This window comes from Chelonoidis abingdonii, chromosome 3 (genome assembly GCF_003597395.2).
Source record: "Chelonoidis abingdonii isolate Lonesome George chromosome 3, CheloAbing_2.0, whole genome shotgun sequence".
NCBI lineage: Eukaryota > Metazoa > Chordata > Testudines > Testudinidae > Chelonoidis > Chelonoidis abingdonii.
In genome coordinates this window covers 101,042,680-101,063,745 of record NC_133771.1, presented here as the reverse complement: position 1 = coordinate 101,063,745, position 21,066 = coordinate 101,042,680, and the positions used below count along the sequence as shown (strand labels likewise).

Below are 21,066 nucleotides of genomic sequence, written 5' to 3'. Positions count from 1 at the left end.
GGAAAATTTGATTAAGCTCCCACCTACCTATTTCTGCTTGAACAAGAAAAGAACGAGTTCAGCACAGCATGACATGCCTGAGTCACAGAGCTGTATCAATGCAAATATATTCCATGAATATCTACTCCAATTTTAGTTTTAACAATACCTAGCACTTATATAGTGCTTTTCCTCAAAGCACTTTACAAAGGAGGTCAGTAGCATTAGCGCCATATTACAGAAGGAGAAAATAAGGCACATTTTAAATGAATTTGATTTAGTTGTGCTCTCCTCTTGGGAAAAATCCTTCTATTCACTCTCTGTGAACATTTATGTAATCTAGTCTTATTGGTATAAATGTCATCAGAAGCTCAGAACCAGATCCTCAGCTGGTGTAACCTGGCATAGCTCTGTTGGCTTCATGTGGATTTACACCAAAGGAGGATCTGCCCCCCAAACTTCAGTTTTGCAATTATAAGCACTCATGTCAGAATCCCTGGTATGCTCATGCAATCAAGCAGCAGAAACAACACTGTAATTTATCTGACCAACCACAATGAACCAACACATGTTGGATAAAAAAGAAATACTTGTACAGAAAACTTTGCCCAACCCATCTCCATCAAATCTCTAAAATGGTGAATAAATTAATGGAAATTGCAATCTGCTCACAGATTTTCCATGAGTAGAAAAATAAGTTAAATTAACTGGATGCATTATTCAGTGTGAATTATTTGTTCACCTCCACAGAGCTGTAAGAAGCTTGTGAAAATTGCTTTCTTGGTTTGATAGTGTGAAATAAGTGTTACCTTACAGTCAGAGAGACATTGTGCAGTGAGTCTGGATGCAGTTCTTAAATGACCCTGTTAAATTCTATTTTGTTTATGTATGTTTTGAGAATTTATGGCTAGATGTGTTAAAGCAACATGATAATCTGCGCAAATATGTTTATACTATATCTGTCCGCTGTGCTGCTAGCTGCTATCCCTAGGCTAGCAGTGTTTTGAGATGGAGTCCACGATAAAGCCCTGGGAAAGGCCATTCAAATGTAGAGCCAAAATCACCCTTGACATAAGTAAGAGCAACCCTCTGTGTGGCACCTGCTTATGCTAGGGCTCACTTTGGCCCACAGTGTGAATTATTCAGTTGATGCAGCAGTACTTTTGTGGCAGTGATAAGGGAGGACCAACCAGTTACATATACCACAATTAGATTATATATGCTTGGACTGTTTTTATCAAACAGAATCAGAATGCCCAGAAAAACCTCATAGGTACAGGATCTCGTTGTAATCCTCTTTACCTACTATTTCATCTTGGAGCATCTACCTCCAAAAGTTCCATTTGATTTTGTAGATCAGTCATCCATTTGTTATCCCTCACACAACAATGAGACACAGGACAGCAAGAGAAATAAAAGTATAATCTACTTATATATGAATGGCACTTACAGGAAAACAGGTTTGTTCTAGCTACAAAGGCCTTCTGCTCTTGGTTTTATTTCACAGCTACAGACACTGAAAGTTGTGACATCATAATCATAGTAACCAGTTTGAAAGTCACAGGCCTATAGGATTATAATTTCATTTGAGGAACAAATTGCAGGAGCAGATTAATTCCTAAACAAAAATATTTAATGTTATTGAGTTTTAATATGAATAACCAGGATAATTAATAACCAATTTGTTTTCTCGTGCAAAACCAACAACAGGGTAGGAAAATACAGCAAATATGCCTACACTGATTTGTCTCTAAAGAAAACCTTTTAGAAAGTATTTCCTGGGATGTCAGCAATTCTTTAATAGTATTAAAAACATTTTTAACTCTATACCATAGGGACAGTTAAACCTATTCCTATTAACAGCATGCTCCTTTTAATACTACAACATTTCCAAACACTGGGCTTCTACATAAAAACTACTGCATGATAAGCTTGGAGCCAAATCCTCAGCTGGTGTAAACTGGTGTCACTCCATTGAAGTCACAAAGAGAGGGCTACAACAGTCCATGGAGCTTTGCTGATTTACACCAAGTGAGGATCCAGGCCTACTTCTTTTCAAAAAATGAAGCGACATGTATATCAAATAATATATACAGTATTGCCAACTTCAGGAGACCAAAGATCATGAGACTTTTTTAAAAAGTTGATATTGTGTTTGTTAGGTCAGTCTCTTGATTTCTGAACTCCCCCACCCACTCTCTCAGATGTACTGGGTAAGGTGATTTTGACCCTTGCTCTAGGAGCTCTCACCCCCACATCTCCCTGTCTCCTGCCCAGCAATGAATTTTGTCCCCCATCATTTCTGTCCCCACCCAATCCGCCTCAATTCAGCCCCCCATCAGTTCAGCCCCCCACCCCATCAACCCCCACTCCCCTCAGTTCACCCCCCCAGCACTCACCCTGTCTGCTCAGAACCCACCATCAATACAACCTCCGCCCCCTGCATCAGCTCCCACCATACTCACTTCAGCCCCCCTGCAATCCTCAGACCGTAGTTCAGCTTGCCCAGCCTCACCTCTGCTCCTGAGGGTTCTTCACCCTCTGAAGACCCAGAGGGGCTGCAGTGGGGTCCTCTCTCCCACTTCCAAGGCTGACAGCGAGAGCCCTGGCTGCCCCAGAGCTGGAGCTGACAGTGGGAATTCCAGCCAACTGGGACTGGCAGTGGGAGTCTTTACTCTTGTTGCCCAGGGATCCCACTGTCAGCCCACCATGCAAGGAAGGGCTCCGTGGTCAGTCCCAGGTAGCTTTGGCTCCTGCTGTCAGCCCCAGGGTCAGCTGTATCTGAAAAAAAAAAATCCTGACATTTGAGTTCTATCGTGTGATCATGAGTCAGGCTTCATTTTACTTAGAAATCACATCTCTCATGATTAATTCATGAGAATTGGCATGTCGGTATATCGTGAAAACATCTTGTTCAATTGCAGGGGCCAAACAAGAAGAATGATGAAGCTAACAATGTTACTTGGTTCATAAGTGCCTGTTGACATTGTTTCTTTTTTATAAAATTTGAAACTATGGAGACAATAGAAACAAAATACCAGTGAGCAGAAAAGAAAGGAACATAGAACACCAAAAAGGTAGAAAACGAAGGGGATATGTTAAGGGATTTTTCAGTTTTGTCACTGTTAGTGACCCTCTCAGTATCATGGAATTTTTTCTTTTACCATTTTACCTGGTATTTCTGAACCTGGCAGGGGAGTACGCTAGCACAATAAAGCTGTATGAAAATGCCTCAGTTCTTAGTATTAATATAAACACTTTCCTGCTGCATCCCAAGCAACTAGCACTTTCATATAATTCAGTCATATGCCATCTAGTGACCTTTGTAGAAGTTACAACATATCATTTATTAAAAACGCCTACATTAGACATGTAGCCGTGTGGCTCCTCAGATATTAGAGTGACAAGGTGGGTGAGGTAATACCTTTTATTGGACCAACTTCCCCTGGTGAGAGAGACAAGCTTTTTGAGCTACACCAAGCTCTTCTTCAGGTCAGGGAAAGGCACTCAGAGTACGTACAAGGTGGAACAGATCATTTAGCATAAGTAGTTAACATATTATAAGAGACCATTCAAGATGAAGTGCCTATGCACATCTCTGCAGTCATCACACACAAAAAATGAGAGCTAGAGGATTACAGATTGTTGTAATAAACTACAAATTTCATGTCTTTATTAAGCCCATGATTTTTTGTCTAACAAAGTTCTGAATTTAAGCTCTTGTAGTCGTCTTTTGAAGGTGTTGACATTAGACATGAGAATGCCTGAGATGTTCTTCTCTGCAACAACTGATATAAAACTTTTTAAGGGTTCCGCTCAAAATTAGTCATGGTAGAGGAGATCCATATGCTAAAAGCTCTTATTGTAAAATACATTTTGTTTTTGTTCATGTGTTTTAATATTGTTCATGCAAATGCTATAGCACTGGTAATGTTTTGTAGTGCTCCAGATCACTAAGGCCCCACACCTACAATGAGCCTATCCCAGATGGACCCCATTGGGGATTGGGATCTAAAACTTAACATATAGATAACTATAAAAACTGCTCGTTAAAAATATTTAATAAGCTACCAGGAATGGAATGGGGTATGAAGGAAGAAAATTTAGCAGGCAGAAGGGCCTTGATTCCAAAAGCACTTAAGTATATGCTTAAATTCCACCAGAATCAATAGGACTATTTATGTGCTTAAGTGCTTTGCTGAATCAGGACCAAAGAGAGCAAGTGAGGATGGGTAGGTGGTAGGAGCCTTATATAACTGTAGTCTGGAGCATCTGGATCTTCTGTCAATGCATGTGCACCCCTTAATAAATAATTGAGGCTCATGAAGATTTCAAAGGGAGAGCATTACGTACTCTATATCCCTGACACTGTAAACACTTAAGTCTATGGGCTATGTTACTCACAAAAGTAGTCCTATTATCTTGAGTGGAGCTACTTGTAAGTAAAGTAACACACTTCATTAAGTGTTTGCTGGATCAGGGCTGTATTTTGTAACATGCTGTGTTTGTTCATTTTTACTAAGGTTATATAATTTCTATAAACATCTGGATCTGATATTAAAGCGTTCTCTATTGTAATGATGTTTTTTATATTTCCAGGGTAACTTATTTATTTTAAGTACCCTCTACCGTTAAATGACAGAACAATGTCTTTGGTGAGTTACAAAATGTGTTAGCTTTTTTCAATTGTGTTTTTTATGTGCAATTTGGGAAAAAAAAATCAGACAAATCAAAAATTGCAAATGAATCGACATTGTTATTGATGCAGGACTGTCTGCAGTTATGATCTTATTTACTGGTTGGCCAGAATGCATAAAGAGGATCTGTACTTGCCCTAATTAATGGCCTATTTTCAGGGAATGCTTTTAATTAAAAAGTGACATTTATGCAATGGAGCAAAGTGATGCATGATTATCACTTGGCCTATTTCTGTGTGGTTCTAATGCTCTTGAAGAGAAAGGTGGGGTGCACTTTATTTCCTGAAAGTTTTGTAGAACACAGAAGAAGTGAGGAAGGAGGAATGAGATGCAGGAGACACAAACTTGGTGTATATGTTTGTATGTATTTTAATGTGCTAAATATATTTCCATACAGAGTGATGACAGTCAGTGTCAGCCCTAGTGAACCGAATATAGTAATGTGACTGGACCTCAGAAATTCCTGAGATCTAAGACATCTTAAAATGTCATTCTAAATGATGAATCCTCATTGCGTGGGTGTATTCACAGTGGGCTTCCGCAGGGATTGAGTCTTTGTCCTATTTAACATTATGACTTGGAAAATATGAGATCATTGCTGAAAGTTTGCAGATGACACAGAAATTGAGGAAGTGGAAAATAATGAGGAGGACAGGTCACTGAGAGCAATCTGGATTGCTTGGTAACCTGGACACTATCAAGCAATATGCATTTTAATATGGCCAAATGTAAATGTATACATCTAGAAACAAAGAACACAGGCCATACTTACAGCATGGGGACTCTATCCTGGGAAGCACTTTTGAGAGTTGTGGTGGATAATCAGCTAAACATGAGCTTCCAATATGACACTGTGGCCAAAAGGGATCCTGAGATGTTTAAACGGAAATCCCAAATAGGAGCAGAGAGGTTATTTTACTTCTGTATTTGGCACTACACTTCAAGAAGGGTGCTGAGAAATTGGACAGGGTTCAGAGAAGAGGCATGAGAATGATTAAAGGGTTAGAAAACATCCCAAATAGTGATAAATGCAAAGAACTCAGTCTATTTAGATTAATAAAGAGAAGATTACAGGATGGCCTGATTAGTCTATCGGTATCTACATGAGGAACAAATATTTAATAATGGGCTCTTCAATCTAGCAGCGAAAGGTGAAACATGATCCAATGACTGGAAGTTGAATCTAGACAAATTCTGGTCTTGGAATTGCTGAAGCTAAGCCTGAATCTACCACTGTCTTGCTATGTGAAATAGGGTTCTACTCTGAAAAGTGACTACAAGAAATAGCATTACAAAGTTCCATGTGTTTTGTAGTTCAATAATGTTTTTAACTGGCAGCCTTGCAAACCCCGCCTGGGATCTGAAAGTCAAGTTTTGTCCTTTCTGGCTGGTATGCCATCAGCACTAATAATGGAGATGCTCAGGTATAAGTGATGGTGAATTTGGCCCTGCAGTTGGAATTTAGTTAATTGAGATGATGACCTCGCTCCCATAATTGTATTGGTTTTGCAGTGTGAAAAGGAGAAGACGGGAGTATTGAAATCAGTGGGGCTACTTGCATGAGTGAAGAGCTACACACACTAAGGTTAGACCCACATCCTGCCCTATCTAATGATTTTATTGTTTTAGAGTCTTTCTCTTGTCATAATACAATGTATGGAAAATAGATACAAACCTGCTCAAGGGACTCTAAACCTGAAATACATCAATATCTTAAATTCCCAAAACAGGAGTGCCATTAATTTCTATCCACATTCCTCCATTCCTAATTCCATTACCTGCCACCTAGTTCTGTACGTGACACAACAATACCAGGACCTACCAGACTACCACAGAGTATTGTTTATGAAGCAATGGTCAGGTTTGTGCTACTTACCCTAACTGCTGCTAGGTGGCAATATGCTACCTAGAAAACCATGAGATTTGCAATTTTCAGCATCTCTTTGCTTAGGCGTAGCTCTCACTTTGCCATAGATCCTGTACTATTTATTTATTCCCTTTCCCATTAGCAGGACCTACAGAAAGCCACATCCCACTCAGGAGATTTCTAAATCAGGAGAACTGTTTTCCAGAAACAGATGTAGAACTAAATGCTGTAGCTAAGCATATATTAACGGGGGTGGAGGAGAGAGAATACCCTCAGAATGGAAGGGGAAAGACTCCCTGAAAACAAAGAAGGGGTCATAGGCCCACTGCAGTGTATTACCCTTTCTACTACCAGAATTAATAGGAGTTAACTCTTTGGTTGTTGGAGGTTATTACAACTTGAGACTGGGCTATTTCATGATTCTACTGTTCTCTTTAAAATTCCCTAAGGGAATTCTATAGTGTTCTCACCAAACCTAACTGGTGCTTTTTAACAATACAAAGGCTTTGGGGGTATCTATTCAGATGAGAAAAAATTCTACTCAAAATGAATTTAAAATGCACATTTTCACTGAAGCCCCTTATGATTTGGCCATTTTGTGTCTCTTCTCCGCAACATCCATTCAAACTTTACACTACTCAAATCAACATTGAGATAATATTCAATGCCAAAGCATCACCTACGTATTTGTTTTAAATCACCATATTTTAATTAACAAGACCAATGTCAGGAATGTTTGTATTTGACACCTGGACTGAAAAACTGTGTTAAAAAATGTGAAGATAAAATAGATGCAAACCTTCCACCACAACAAACACATAAAAATTATAAGGAGAATGGGGAGTTGGAGTGGGGCAGATACTGGTAGTGAGTATTAGCACAGCTATAAAGGGCCATTGGGAGAATTAGTTCATGTTTGCTCAACACTTCGAAAATGTAAAGTACTATATAAGAACTAAGTATATGTATTTTCATCTCCAATACACACACATCTGAATACAAAAGGATTAGATTGTCTCTTCACACTATGTGTAAATCATGTGAATGGAGTAACACTGGTATTAACATCAGAATGAGAATGAAACCCTAACATCCCAGTGGAGCAATACTGTAGTGACTAATGAACAGTTGTTTCACTTCTGGGCTGTGTTCTCCATGCTGAAATAAGTATCATATTCTGAGCTAGTTGCACTATTGTTCTGGAATGAAAGAGAGATTAACCCCTTTAATTAAATTGACTTTGTTTTGAAATGTGACTATATTTAGTAACCCAGATTGCTAGAGCTGCAAAAAGTAATTCCCATCTAAATGCTTATCAATCTGGGATCTGGTAAATGTCTGCTTTTGCTGAAACATTTTATTCTAGGCTGATTTTATAATGCCTGTGGGTATCTGTGTTCAGATACCATTATTGGGATTATATAGCCTGAGCAATATCAATTTCTCTTGTTGATGGTCTTGCCACCTGTTTGTTTTATATATGTGTATACTTCTGTATTGCACTTTGAAAACTCTTTGGGGTTTACAAGTATTTTTATTGAAAAAATACCTTTAGTCCTCTCCCTCGCAAATATGAACTGAGAAACAGAAACATTAAACAATTAGATCAATTAGATTTTCTATTAACTTCAATGCAGACAGGATTTCACCCAAAAGTTATTTTAGTAAGCAATCACCATCATTATGCCAAAACATATGTGCACAAGTCAGTGAGAAGATAGGGGAGAGGGAGGTTGCATTAATGAGGCAGAAGGCCTCTACACTGTGTTAGAACATGTTAACTAGCATTTAAGGTTTTGCCATATGGGTATATTACATGGCAGTAACTTTAGTTAGAGCTTGTCTACATTTAAAATGCAACAGTTGCACTGTGCTGCTGTAGCGCTTCAGTGTAGACACTACCTCTGCCAATGGGAGCGATTCTCCCATTGCCGTAAGTAATCCACCTCTTGGAGAGATGCTAGCTATGTTGACAGAAGAATTCTTCTGTTAACCTAGTGCTGTCTACACAAGGACTTAGGTTGACTTAACTGCATGATTCAAGGGTGTGGATTATTCGCATCCCTGAGTGATGTAGTTATGCTGCCCTAATTTTCTAGTGTAGACCAGGCCTTAGTTGCCTTGAAATACCTTGCATCCACACACCACTTTTTTTTTTTAAAGCAAATTATTTGGCCTCTGGGGTTGCAGTATGTAATCCTCCTTGGAACAGGAGTAACTCAACTTTGCAGTGTGTTTGTTTGCTTTAAGGCTCATGTGGACCCATACTAAATAATTTAGCTTCTGGCAGTCCTCCAGCTACAATCTCTACAGTGCATTGCTTCAGACCTAGATCTTTGTATGCCCTCAACTTCTCTGGAATCATCTTAACTGGATGCCATCTCTCTGTTTCAATCCTGGCAAGCAGGAGTGTTCCTTTTTGATATTAGGCATTAGAGTAGCCACCCCCCCATCTCCCATACTTCCACGTGGACCCCTTCAGAGGTCCTGGACTTGATGGCTATCTTTGGAGAGCTGCATGTTCAAACCCAGCTGTCATCAGAATGCAAATATCTAAAAGTTGAAGTCAGAGCACACGAAGGAGAGGGATCACTCCTGAACCTGTTCTCAGTGCCAAAACAAAGCAAGCAAGCTCTGACACAAGTATCTGTGGAAAAGTGACCAGAACAGGGCCTCAGGTATTGCAAAAGTACAGTCCAGGTAGTGGAAGCAAGTCATACTACCACCGAATCAAAGAATGATGTGGTAGATAGTTTTCCACAAAGCCCACCAGACAACATAGCCAGCAGCCCAAACCCTCTTGACCCAATGTATGCTATGGGGTCCAACCAGAAGGAGATTTCACAAGGCAGCCAAGAACAGGATGAACCAGGAGATGTGGAGATTATGCAAGAGTCCCAGCAGCCAGCCTCAGAATGCTGCAGAGGAGATTTGTATGCGTAAGTATTATGTGCTGGATTATATTACTACTGCATAGGGGAAATTAAATTACTTTTCTGGGTATACGCTGTCCACTGCCATGTTGGGCATAGCCAAGGGCCTCTCTCCACCTTTTTCAGCATGTAACAACCTCCCAGTGTGCTCAAAATGGAATCTGTTTTATTTCCCTGTCCTATCAAATCCCACATTGTGATGGAATGCACCCCTGTATTCACACCCTACACACTATTGTAGTAACCTTTGTACAAAATAAGCCTTGAGGTATCATTTGAAAACTAATAACTTGCTGGTCAATAGTCATGGTGAAATGTATGTAGCAAGATTCTATGTAAAGTTATTAACATAAGCTGAAATTGTGACTGAAGTGTGTTTACCAGAAAAGTCTGGGAAGTGGGTAAACCTGATCTCAAAGACAAAGGACAAGTTGACGCCCTAGCCAGGTGGCCTATCAACTTTGATGAAATCACCTTTCAAGTGGCCATTCTTTGGCATGGAAGGGGGGTAAGGCAAGTGACAAGGGAGGTCAGCATTTCTGAACGCACAGGTGAATGGAACTTCCTCTACCAAATTCCCTGTTTCTTTGCTCTCAGCTGGAGAGAACTTTATCTAGGGGCCACTCTCAGGAAAATGTATTTTAAAGGGGAGTCAGACCATAAAAGTGAGGGGCAAAACCATCCCAAGTTCTCTATCCCTATCTCTCTCTCTTTTCACATAAGAGGCCAAAAGATGCAGCCATTGGACCTTGGGAACACATCCTGGCCTGAGAGTTTGGTCAGCAACGTTACTTGAACATGCGGCAAGAGACTTCACTTTGAACCAAGTCTAATGGGTTAAGTTTAGAAAGCATTTTATCTTTATTTTTCCTGTAACTATTTATGACTTTAATGCCTTATACTTGTACTCACTTAAAACCTATCCCTTTGTAGTAGCGTTGTTTTATTCTTTAATCAAAACTAATCCAGTGTTGGACTATGTGGGTAACTCCATCTGTGGTGGAAAACTGTTGTATCTTAAGCCCCTTAGAGGGGCAATGGACCTAGGAGAGGACTGGACAGTGCAGAACATATGTATTTTGGGAGGGAAAAACTTGGGACTGGGAGTCTGTTGTGGCCACCCTGCATGTGGTAACCAAGTCTGTTGGAAGCCAGAGGGTAACTGGAGTGTTTGCTAACAGGTTGCTGGCATCAGAGTTGCTGTACCAGGGCTGTGGCTATACAGACACTCTTAGTGTGAACTGCATGCCGTTTGGTTGTTTGTAAAGGGCCCAGGTTGGGGGCCATAGCAACAGAGAATTGCGAGGCACCTCAGGTTGCAGGGCAGGTGGTGACAGAGCCCCTCACTGGTCTGGATTGCACCCTGGAATGTCATATACAGTCATTGGATATACTTGTCACCTCCATTCTTCCCCAGCCCAAATTGTGGCCTGCTCACTCTCCCTCCCTCATCCCCCTTTTCCATGGCCTTCCCCCCTTCACTCCAGATGTCAGCACCGTGGAGATTAAAAAATCAAATGTGCTGCATGGCAAATGTATAGCAGCAGATACAGAAAGAGAAAAAGCAATAGGAAACAGAGAAGTTACCTTGTCTAATGGTTTCATTAATGCGCTCAGTTTTTAGTACAGTTGAAATTTCATTAGGTAAATGGCCCAACTGAGGCTACAGAGACATTTCAAGCAGCATAGAGATCTTAAGCTATTTGGGTTTAGGACAGTTTTTAGGACAGTTTAGGACAGAATTGTATTAATTTTGCAGTGAACTTTATGCTGATCTATAGCATAAAAGAGAACTTAAAGCAAAGACAGTGGTGTCTTTTTGGTACATGCACTGGAAGGCAAAGTGTCTTGGGACTGCCCACATAGCTAATGACTCCTTTTCACTCCTGCACCAGCTGGGTGGACACCATCCTGGTGAATAGCAGCACTGCATATCTTGCTGGCTTGCCCATTGCCTTTTTAAATAAGACCCCTCTGTCTCCAGGGGACTTGCCTTTGGGTAACACTATCCAGTGAAAAGGCAGATTGCCGGGGGCACATGCAATTTCTAACCTGCAGACGGCTGCCTCCGACCCACCTAAAACCAAGACAGCCAACCAAATGTCCATCCACTCTTAGCCCTCACCCATCTGAAACTAACATAGCTACCTAAACATGCATCCTTTGCTGCAGGGACCCTATGCAAGGGGGAACTAATTTGGAAAACATCTTACCATTGCAAAGGGAGTCCCAGCGTGTGAAGAACGGATGGGAGTGGTACTCCAAAATGGTGGGAAAAGAAACATTATATCATTGTTGGCATGGAGACTGGTTTGGGGACAATAAGTACTTGTGCTTTTTCTGATTTCCCTTATTAGTAATGCCACACCCCATGAGCAAAGAAGAGTCTGAAAGCTCTCTGATTAAACAATCAAAAGGCAAGAAAAGATATGCTCCAGGAACTAGTGAACTCAACTCAAAAGACGGTCATGAAGGCAGACTTGTGGAGGGATGGTTTCCTGGAGCAGTCTCAAAGGACTGAAATGGAGTGCCTGGCTCTGGAAAGGAAAATGATGCAGACAACTCAGAAGCAAACAGCTGTGATAGAGCACGTTGTGTTACAAAGGCCAAGCCTCTGGCCAGTCTGATGTCCTGCAAATTGTACAGAATATACCACACTGACTACCATTTCAGTAACTTTAATGACAAGCCCTTCCCACAACAATCAGCCCTCCAGGAAATGAAGGAGAACCCTTTCAGCTGTATCACCTGCAGGGGTTTGTGAGCACTCCTTAAGATGGGCATGCCATAGTTCCACTGGTTTTATGTTTTCTCCACATTCTTGTTTAATTGTTTTTGTTTTTATCCAAGAAAAAACGTGTTACTTATGTTTTTTGTTAACTCAGTACATTCACTTCGGTACAACTCTATTGAAATATGTCATCCAGGGTATGTCTACACTGCAAATAAAAACCTAAGGCTGGCCCATGCCCGCTGACTCGAGTCCAGCTGTGGGGATGTTTCATTGCAGTGTAGACATCTGGGCCCAAGCTGCAGCCTGAGCTCTGGGACCCTCCCACCTTGCAGGGTACTAGGCCCCAGTATTTGCAGGGCACTCCAGTCCAAGCCTGGAAGCCTACACTGCAATTAAACAGTCCCTTAGCCCAAGTCCCGTGAGCCCAAGTCAGCTGGCACAGGCCAGTTGCAAGTGTTTAACTGCAGCATATTCATACCCTGAAACACCATAAATGACAACAAATTCCCCTCTCCCTCCCTCTCCCACTGCAATTCCCCATAAAAATCAAACCAACACATTTCCTTGGTTACAGTACATTCATTTCCATAACTACCCCCCTGGTTTCACAGAAGGAGCACAATACATCCATGACCCTCTTTCCTTGACCATTTGAGACATTTTCCAGAAGCACCCTCTCTGGGTGTCCATAACGTTTAAAAGGTCTCTCCACTCCACCATCTGCTCCAATCCAGCCTCCATGGCCTCTGCCGCCAGCTTCCTTAGGTCTTCCAAAAGAGTCCCCTGACATTCTGCAACAACTCAGGATAAAGTTAAACTGCTCCTTTCTCTTGTCCAAGCAGCCAGTGAAAGGCTTCATAAATCAGGGAAGCAGGAAGTAAGTTGGGTCTCCCAGACTGACCGGACGAATCGTGACTCCATTAACAGCCATAGGAGTCTGGGGAGCACACACTCCCTTGCTCATCAAGCAAACAGGTGTGAATTTCTAAATATCCTGACATTAGGATTGCCAACATTCTACTCACACAAAACCAAACAGCCTTGCTCCACCCCGCCTCTGAGGCCCCACCCTTGCCCTGCCCCTCCTCCAAGGCCCCACCCCTGCTCACTCCATCCCTCCTCCTTCTGCTGCTCACTCTCCCCACACTCACTCAGTCGCTCATTTTCACTGGGCTGGGGTGTAGGGGAGAGGGCTCCAGCTGTGGGTGCAGGCTCGGGGGTGGAGCCGGGAATGAGGGATTTGAGGTGGAGGAGGGGGCTCTGTGATGGGATAGAGGTGTGGGGGGATGTGAGGCTTCTGGCTGGGGGTGCAGACTCTGGGGTGAGGCTGGGAATGAGGGGGTTGGGGTGTACGGGGTGCTCTGGACTGGGATTGAGGGGTTCAGAGGATGGGAGGGGGATCAGGACTGAGGCAGGGGGTTGAGATGTGGGGGGGCTCTGGTTGGGGGTGCGGGGCTCTGAAGTGGGGCCGGGGATAATGGGTTTGGGATGCAGGAGTGGGCATCCTGAGACTGAGGGGTTTGGAGGGTGAGAGGGAGATCAGGGCTGGGGCAGGAGGTTGGGGTTCAGGGGCAGGGATGAGGGCTTCAGCTGGGGATGCAGGCTCTGGGGATGTGGAGTTTGGGGTGCAGGAAGGTGCTCTGGGCTTGGACTGAGGGGTTCAGAGGGTGGGAGGTGTATCAGGACTCGGGCAGGGGGTTGGGGCATGGGAGGGATGAGGGTTCTGGCTGGGTGTGTGGGCTCTGGGGTGGGGCTGGGGAGTTTGAGGTGAAGGAAGGTACTCTGGGCTGGGACTGAGAGCTTCAGAGGGCAGAAAGGGGATCAGGGTTGGGGAGCAGTGGGACAAGGCAGGCTCCCTGTCTGCAATGGCTTTGCATGGCTCCCGGAAGCAGCGGCATGTGCCCCCTCCAGCTCCTACGTGGAGGTGTGGTCAGGTGGCTCTGTGCGTTGCCTCATCCGCAGGCGCCACCCCTGCAACTCCCATTGACCGTGGTTCCTGGCTCTTTCAGTGGGGGCAGCCCATGGAGCCTCCTAGCTGCTCCTACGCGCAGGAGCCAGAGGCGGGACATGCCGCTGCTTCTGGGAGCCATGCGGAGCCATGGCAGGCAGGGAGCCTGCCTTGTCCCACTGTGCTGCCGATCAGACTTTTAACGGCCCAGTCAGTGGTGCTGACTGGATCCGCCAGGGTCCTTTTTCGACCAGGCATTCCGGTCGAAAACTGGATACCTGCCAACCCTACCTGACATTATGGACCTTTCCAGACCACCGCACATTCATCAAGATTAATCTTCCACAGTGATCAACCTTGCAACACTATATGAAATGCATCTTCCTGTTGATAAAGTCTTTGGCCTGGTGTGGGGGGCAGAAAATAGGCATGCATCCTCTGTCATTAGTCCCTATGGGAATCGCATCCTTGGCAAGCCATCAGTAACCTCCTGTGTATTACTGTACTTTGTGACACGATGGCATCCTCCTCATAGCATCACAATCCTCCATGACGACAACCCCGACAGTTGATCTTCTACCACCAAATTGGTTAGCTACTGACCGGTAACTTCCACCTGGGGATGGCAACATGCTGCTCCATGCTGAAAGGAGCTTTCATGTTGGTATTCTGGTGCTGAAGCTCCAGGGAGAGCTCTGTGCAGGTTTCCAGGAAAGTGTCCTTTGTCATCCTTAAGTGCTGATACTACTGCTGGTCAGTCCAGTTTTGAATCACTTACACTCACACCAGTCACTTCTAGTTGATTGAACCCAGAAGCAGTGCTCCACTGAGTAAAGATGTTCCAGATAAATACCCTGCAGAACTAACTGCTCAATTTCCTCCTCTATTAGCCATATCCATAGCATCAACAGCCCTATGAAACCGCTGAGCTGCATCCATCCATCAGTCTGACTGCAAATATGTGTGCATCATCCTGTTTGTATTAATGACTGTCATGAGCATAGCCCTCAGCACTGGATCCTCCATGCTGCCTGACAGCAGTTTGAAAATGGTAATGTCAAAATTAACTGCTGCCAGGAGAGGAATCATGGGAGTTTGCTAGTCTGTTCCCCAGTTACAGAATTTCTGTAATTCCCAGTAGGCATCCTGAAAATCCATTGGATGAAAAATCACAGAGCATAGAGCAAAGTGACACTGTCATTCAACCAGTGACCTGGAGAGATAAATGCATAAACTGCTAAAGCTTGAACTAAAGAGTCAAATCTCTATAACAATGCACATTCTCGGCAGAGGCAGATTGGCACAGAGGAGGCCCTGTAACACACATTCACAAGTGGGTTACAATTGCACCAGGGGATATCTGTCCAGGATGCTGAGTGGTAAATTTTAAAAAGCAGAGCTGTGTAGATGCAATGATTAACAAGGAAAGTACTTTAAACTGGTATACTACCAGCATTGCCTTATGGATAGAGTTCTGCAGGGGTTCTATCCTTGGTCTGTCACTGGCATGTTAGAGTGGATTGACACAGCAATTAAACACTCATGACTGGCCCATATCAGCTGGCTCCGTCTGTTTAATTGTGGCATCGACATTTGGGCTTTTGCTGAAGCCTGGACTCTCGGGTCCTCCAGCCTCGCAAGCTCGAGTCAGCTGCCACAGGTATTTAATTGCTGTGTAGACATACACTGAGATGGCCTTGGGTAAATCACTTCTCCTGTCTACCTCATATTCTGTGTCTGTAAAATGGGGTTAATTATAGTGATTTCCTCAGTAGAACTCAAAGTGCTTTACAAAGGAGAAGTGCTATCCAAAAGCTAGGTATTATTCAGCTTTATAAAGTTAAATTGCACTTTAGAGCTAATCCAGTGTAACCTCCTTATGTAGACATGGCCCCTGTGTAAACAAGGACTGTCATGTTTAACATTGTATTCCCACCTTGAACCACAATCATTTGATATAATGGTGAGCACAGGAGTTCCTCTCTATACCGAGTGATAAATCACATTTAACATCATGTTAGTTGGGTACCATCTCACACTGCCAGAGATAATTGAGCAAGGAGATTTAAAAATAAAATGATGCGTGAGACTGTAAGTGTCCACTTAAATCAGACACAGAAAAATGTCCTTTCTTCCCAGAAAGACACTGTAAAAAAAATATAGCAAAATGCCTCTCACTGCCCCCCAAACTTCAGTCCCAAAAAGGGATGTGAATATATATTGCAAAATCCCGGTGGGGAGGGGAGAAAGATGGTAACACAAAGAAAACTGACATCCTTGTCACATATGTGCACAACAAACATGTGCAAATGTATTTAAGCAAAACTACTTACAGATAGTGTTATATTTTGAAGGACTAAATAACAGAATGAATGAATAACCAAAACTAAGGAGGGAGTCGTTTCTATTAAGCCGTACTTTACCGTAAATTTTCATACTTTGACAAACTTACCTTTGGTCCTGACAAAATACTGCAAGCATATTGAGTACCCCGCACACAATTCAGTGGGCGAGGGTGACATCACTGATGGAGAGTGGGTGTCCCATATGTCCCAGGCATATTCTCACTAAGCAATTAGGGCTTTGAAAATATGTCTCATTTGGGGCAATCTGGTCTCTCCCAAAGGGAAAATTATTCCTCTCCAGAAATAGTGTGATGAGCCTCACATCTAAGCTCTCTGGCGCAGGGGTGGCTTAGCAGCATGCCCGGAAGAGCAGGATGATCAAGCAGAGGCAGGGTGATCAGCCCAAGTCTCCCTGTAGCTGGTTGGCGGCATTTTAACACCTCTCCACGCCAGATCACGAGTGGGTCACAGCCTCCCGCCCTGCGGCACTGACCTCTTGCCTTCCCCTTACCCCAGCCCTAGTCCCTGTGCCACACTCAACATCAGCAGTCCCAGCTCCTCTCTGCAGACCTGACTGGGCCCTTTTACACACAGTGCTGGTTTCCGGGAGGGCCTTTCCCCGCAGCACCCTGTGCTGTGCTGCTTGTCCTGGAGCTGGAGCAGCAACTTGCTGCAGGGAGCAGAAGCAGGTCAGTGACTCGCTGGGCTAGAGCTAATGCACCCTCTGTTAACCCAGGAGTAGGGAATCTCAGCTCCCCCCTCCTGTGTGGTGGCTCCTCTCCTTACATCCCCCAATCTCTCTCCTCTTCCCCATGATTATTAATTAACCCTGAGATTGTAGGTTCTCATCTGTCCCACCCTATCCCTGATATTAACCCCCTCCCAGGTTGGCGTCTCTTCTCTCCCAGTGTGAACCCTTGGAATTTGGGTTCTCCTCTCTGTCTCGCTCCCCCTTGCTCCAAGGTAAGATTAGTACCTCATCTCTTTCTCCCCAACTCCCCCTCATATCATATTGTCCCCCCAAATCGTAGTCCTTGATGTTGATATTTAACTCCCACCCAGGTAATACTGGTCAGTTTGCTTTCTCTTTCCCCTCCTTGGCTATATTTGTATATATTTCCCCGTGGAGTTTTAGAAAGTACTTTAGTTTGTTTTTCCTGCTTTTGATCATTAAAAAGGCAATTGTAAACGGTGATACAAAATGAGGGGGTGGGTTGGTTGGTTTGGTGGTGGGTTTTTATTTGTTTTTTTTGCCAAGCTGTTTGGAAGACTGTTGTAAAAGCGTATCGAAATCTGACACGTGATTTGATAATGAAATGGGAATGTGCAATATTCACAGAAAATTAGGCACTTTCAGTCACCATTTAAAAAAAATCAAACCCATTATTTTGGTTCAAATAAATCTGTGATTGTTCTAAGACTTGCCACAAATCTTTGTTTCTCTTCTCCCATCTTTACAAACTGCAGGTTAAAATGAAGCTAAGGTAGTAAATATCTCTTCATTACTTAAGAGAAAAATCCTTAAGAGGAGCTCTAGTTTTCACAGAAAGTGAATATTACCTGAATAAATTCAGAGCTAAGGTTACACTTCTAATCAAACACTAAAAATATATGCAAATACACAGTCAGAGTCACCTAGACAATCTTAAACCTTCCTAGTGTTAGGATGGGGTTTTAATCTTAGTTGCTGGAGTGGATCAAATGCTGTGAATTTTGAAATGCTAGTGACCTTTCCTTGGTTCTCCCTGCCCCAGGAGATTCTCTGGTATGAAGCTGTCTGTAGTCTAATGAGGCTGCTTGTTTTCTGTGTGCGTGTTACTTAATAGTGTTCGGACCCTGTTCCTTTTTAATGCTAAGCTCTGTTGATTATTAACACCATGTTTAGGAGCTCTTGCCACAATATAATATCTGTATCACTGGCTGAATTGCTACTTCACATACACATTAAATGCAAAACAACAATCTTTTGAAGAAGGAGGGTTTGATAAGGATTTTAAGGTGTTTGCAGGCTGTAGACATTTCAAATCCACTTAGAAGGTGAGGAGCTCTGGGGTACGATGAAGTGGGTTTTAGCCCACGAAAGCGCATGCTTAAATAAATTTGTTAGTCTCTAAGGTGCCACAAGTACTCCTGTTCTTTTTGGTGATACAGACTAACACGGCTACCACTCTGAAACCTAGTATAATACAAGTGTATCTAGGATACCTAAGTGTAATTTCACCTCGGTATGCGTCTGGCATGTGAGCTATTAAATTTTTGTTAGAGGCTTGTAGTTCTAGATATAGCAGCTACATATCTATACTAAGTGTCATAACATTTGAAGAAGAGTGTCTTTTTCATCAACAGAGGTTGGTCCAATGAAATATATGACCTCACCCACCTTGGCTCTCTAACATTCTGGGACAGGGCCACCCAGATAATTCAGGGAGCCTGTAGTCTTCGGCGGCGGGGGCCCCTTGCCGCTGAATTGCTGCCGAAGACCCGGCACTTTGGCAGTGGGTCCCAGGGTGGAAGGACTCCCCACCGCGGGTCTTCGGGGCACTTCGGCGGCGGGTCCCAGAGCGGAAGGACCCCCCGCCGCCGAAGACCTGGAGCGGAAGACGCTCCGAGGACCTGGGCCCCGCGAGAGTTTTCCGGGGGCCCCAGAGCGAGTAAAGGACCCTGTTCCGGGGGCTCTGAAAAACTCGTAGGGGCCCCTGTGAGGCCCGGGACCTGGGGCAAATTGCCCCACTTGCCCTTCCTCCTCATCCCGGTGGGCGGCCCTGTTCTGGGAACAACGCTGCAAATAACAACACTTTTATATTTGATACTATGTGGGGGAATTGTCCTGAATTATTGTCTGGAATCCAGTAACTTTTGGTGAAGAGTTGTAAAACCTGTCACTTTTTCAGAAATGTGTGTTGTGTTAAAAAAGGCAGGAACAATTTGGTGTATCTTAAATAGGCAGGTGCATTTAGGATTAAAGGGACACTTGTCTGGAAAATTACACTTCTATCTGAAAAGCTGTACCTACTGTTGTTACAGAACCTCTGAGATTAGTTGGGGATTGGTCCTGCTTTGAGCAAGGAGTTGGACTAGATGATCTCCTGAGGTCCTTCCAACCCTGATGTTCTATGATTCCTAGAACAGAGCATGGGAAAAAATACTTATTTTTCTCTGGTTTTTAAATTTGTATACTTTGTGCAATTTGGCAGTGTCATTTTTGCAGATGATCAGTTGCATCACTGTCATGCACTGCCTGACAGCGGCTCAAGTGTATACTCTGCAGGCGACAGCCTTGCGTGGGGGTGAGGGGGAAGCCTCCCATTTTCTCTCTTGGAAATATGGTCACCCTGCATCTCCCAGCCGCTGTGGGCTGAGTGGGGAACACCACAGCTTCCAGCCCACAACAGTGGTGGGGAAAACCATGGAGCCACAGTAGCAAAAGTCACAGACAGGTCACGGCTTTTGCTTATTGCCTGTGACCTGTGTGTGACTTTTACTGAAAATAACCATGACAACATCTTAGCCTTATTGATAACCATCACCAGCCATTGGTGTAGATATATGTTAGTGATCATTTGCAATATGCCAGAGCTCTGGCAAGTTTAAAAACATGCTAAAAATACTAATAGGCCACAAAGCTAATTACTCCTTTGTTGACCACCTGTGACTTCTACAGGAAAGTTTGTTGTTGAAAAAGTTATTCTATAAACTGATTATGGTACAGATAATAGTGGAGTGTAGCATGCCCTGTTAGACTTACTTCCACTAACAAAGTCCTAGTCAATCTCACGTACTTCTGTGGCCCCCACCATTCTGAGCACCTGCCAATCTTTAATGTAGTTGTCCCCATTTTACATATGGGGAAGCTGAGGCACAGCAAGTCTTAGTGACTTTGTTTACAGTCAGTGGTGGAGCAGGAATTGAACCTGGGTGTCTCAAGTTCTGTTGGGCCATTCTATCTTCTTGGCCAGTTTATTCTGTATAGTCGTGTTATAATCTGAGAATTTAGCAATTTTACTTGATTGGTTTAACAGAGAATATTTATAATTAAAGAATCCAAACAGCATTTGTTATATTTACTCCACTCTGTTGTAGTCTTACCAAAAACAACCTGCAAAAATCAATTCCAGCCATTCTGTGGGCTGCAAGTGCTCCACGCTGACTGAAAATTTGTTTTTTGTTTGTTAGAGATCAACAAAAATCCCTTTGGTATGAAAGAACGAAATGCTTAAATTCCGAGCTTGTCCTATGTAGTCTCTCAAGTCCTATTGTCCTAAGTGCTTGTCTAAGTGGTTATCTTCCTCAGATTGAGCTATTAAAAAATCTCTTTTCACTGAATTAAAAAAATGTTGTATAGTGACCAGTATTATGGAGGATGGTGAAAAATTATTCCATGATAATACCTTGTCTTGTATGAGTCATTAATCATGACTCATGATCAGCAGGCAATGATGTCCAATTTGTTTTCTAATCCTTCACTTGCTGATGCTCTTTATTGCCATAGCAAGAATAGTAAAAGAGCCTGTTAATGCATACAGCACACAGAATTTAAATTGTCAGATTTTTTTTCTGGAATAA

At 43.2% G+C, this 21,066-nt stretch overlaps 1 protein-coding gene and 1 long non-coding RNA gene across 2 annotated transcripts in view; both read left to right on the top strand.

The window, feature by feature from the left end:
• The first annotated feature begins 8,985 nt into the window (after window positions 1–8,985).
• LOC142046482 (uncharacterized) lies at window positions 8,986–10,411 on the top strand. The gene is made up of 2 exons (XR_012655428.1): window positions 8,986–9,482; window positions 10,200–10,411. It is a non-coding gene; the product is annotated as an uncharacterized LOC142046482 (long non-coding RNA).
• Window positions 10,412–17,138: 6,727 nt separating this feature from the next.
• ECHDC1 (ethylmalonyl-CoA decarboxylase 1) overlaps window positions 17,139–21,066 on the top strand; it is a 44,307-nt gene continuing 40,379 nt past the window's right edge. The window contains exon 1 of the mRNA XM_032794800.2: window positions 17,139–17,192. The gene's annotated coding sequence lies outside the window, so the exon portion shown is untranslated. The remainder of the gene's footprint in view (window positions 17,193–21,066) is intronic.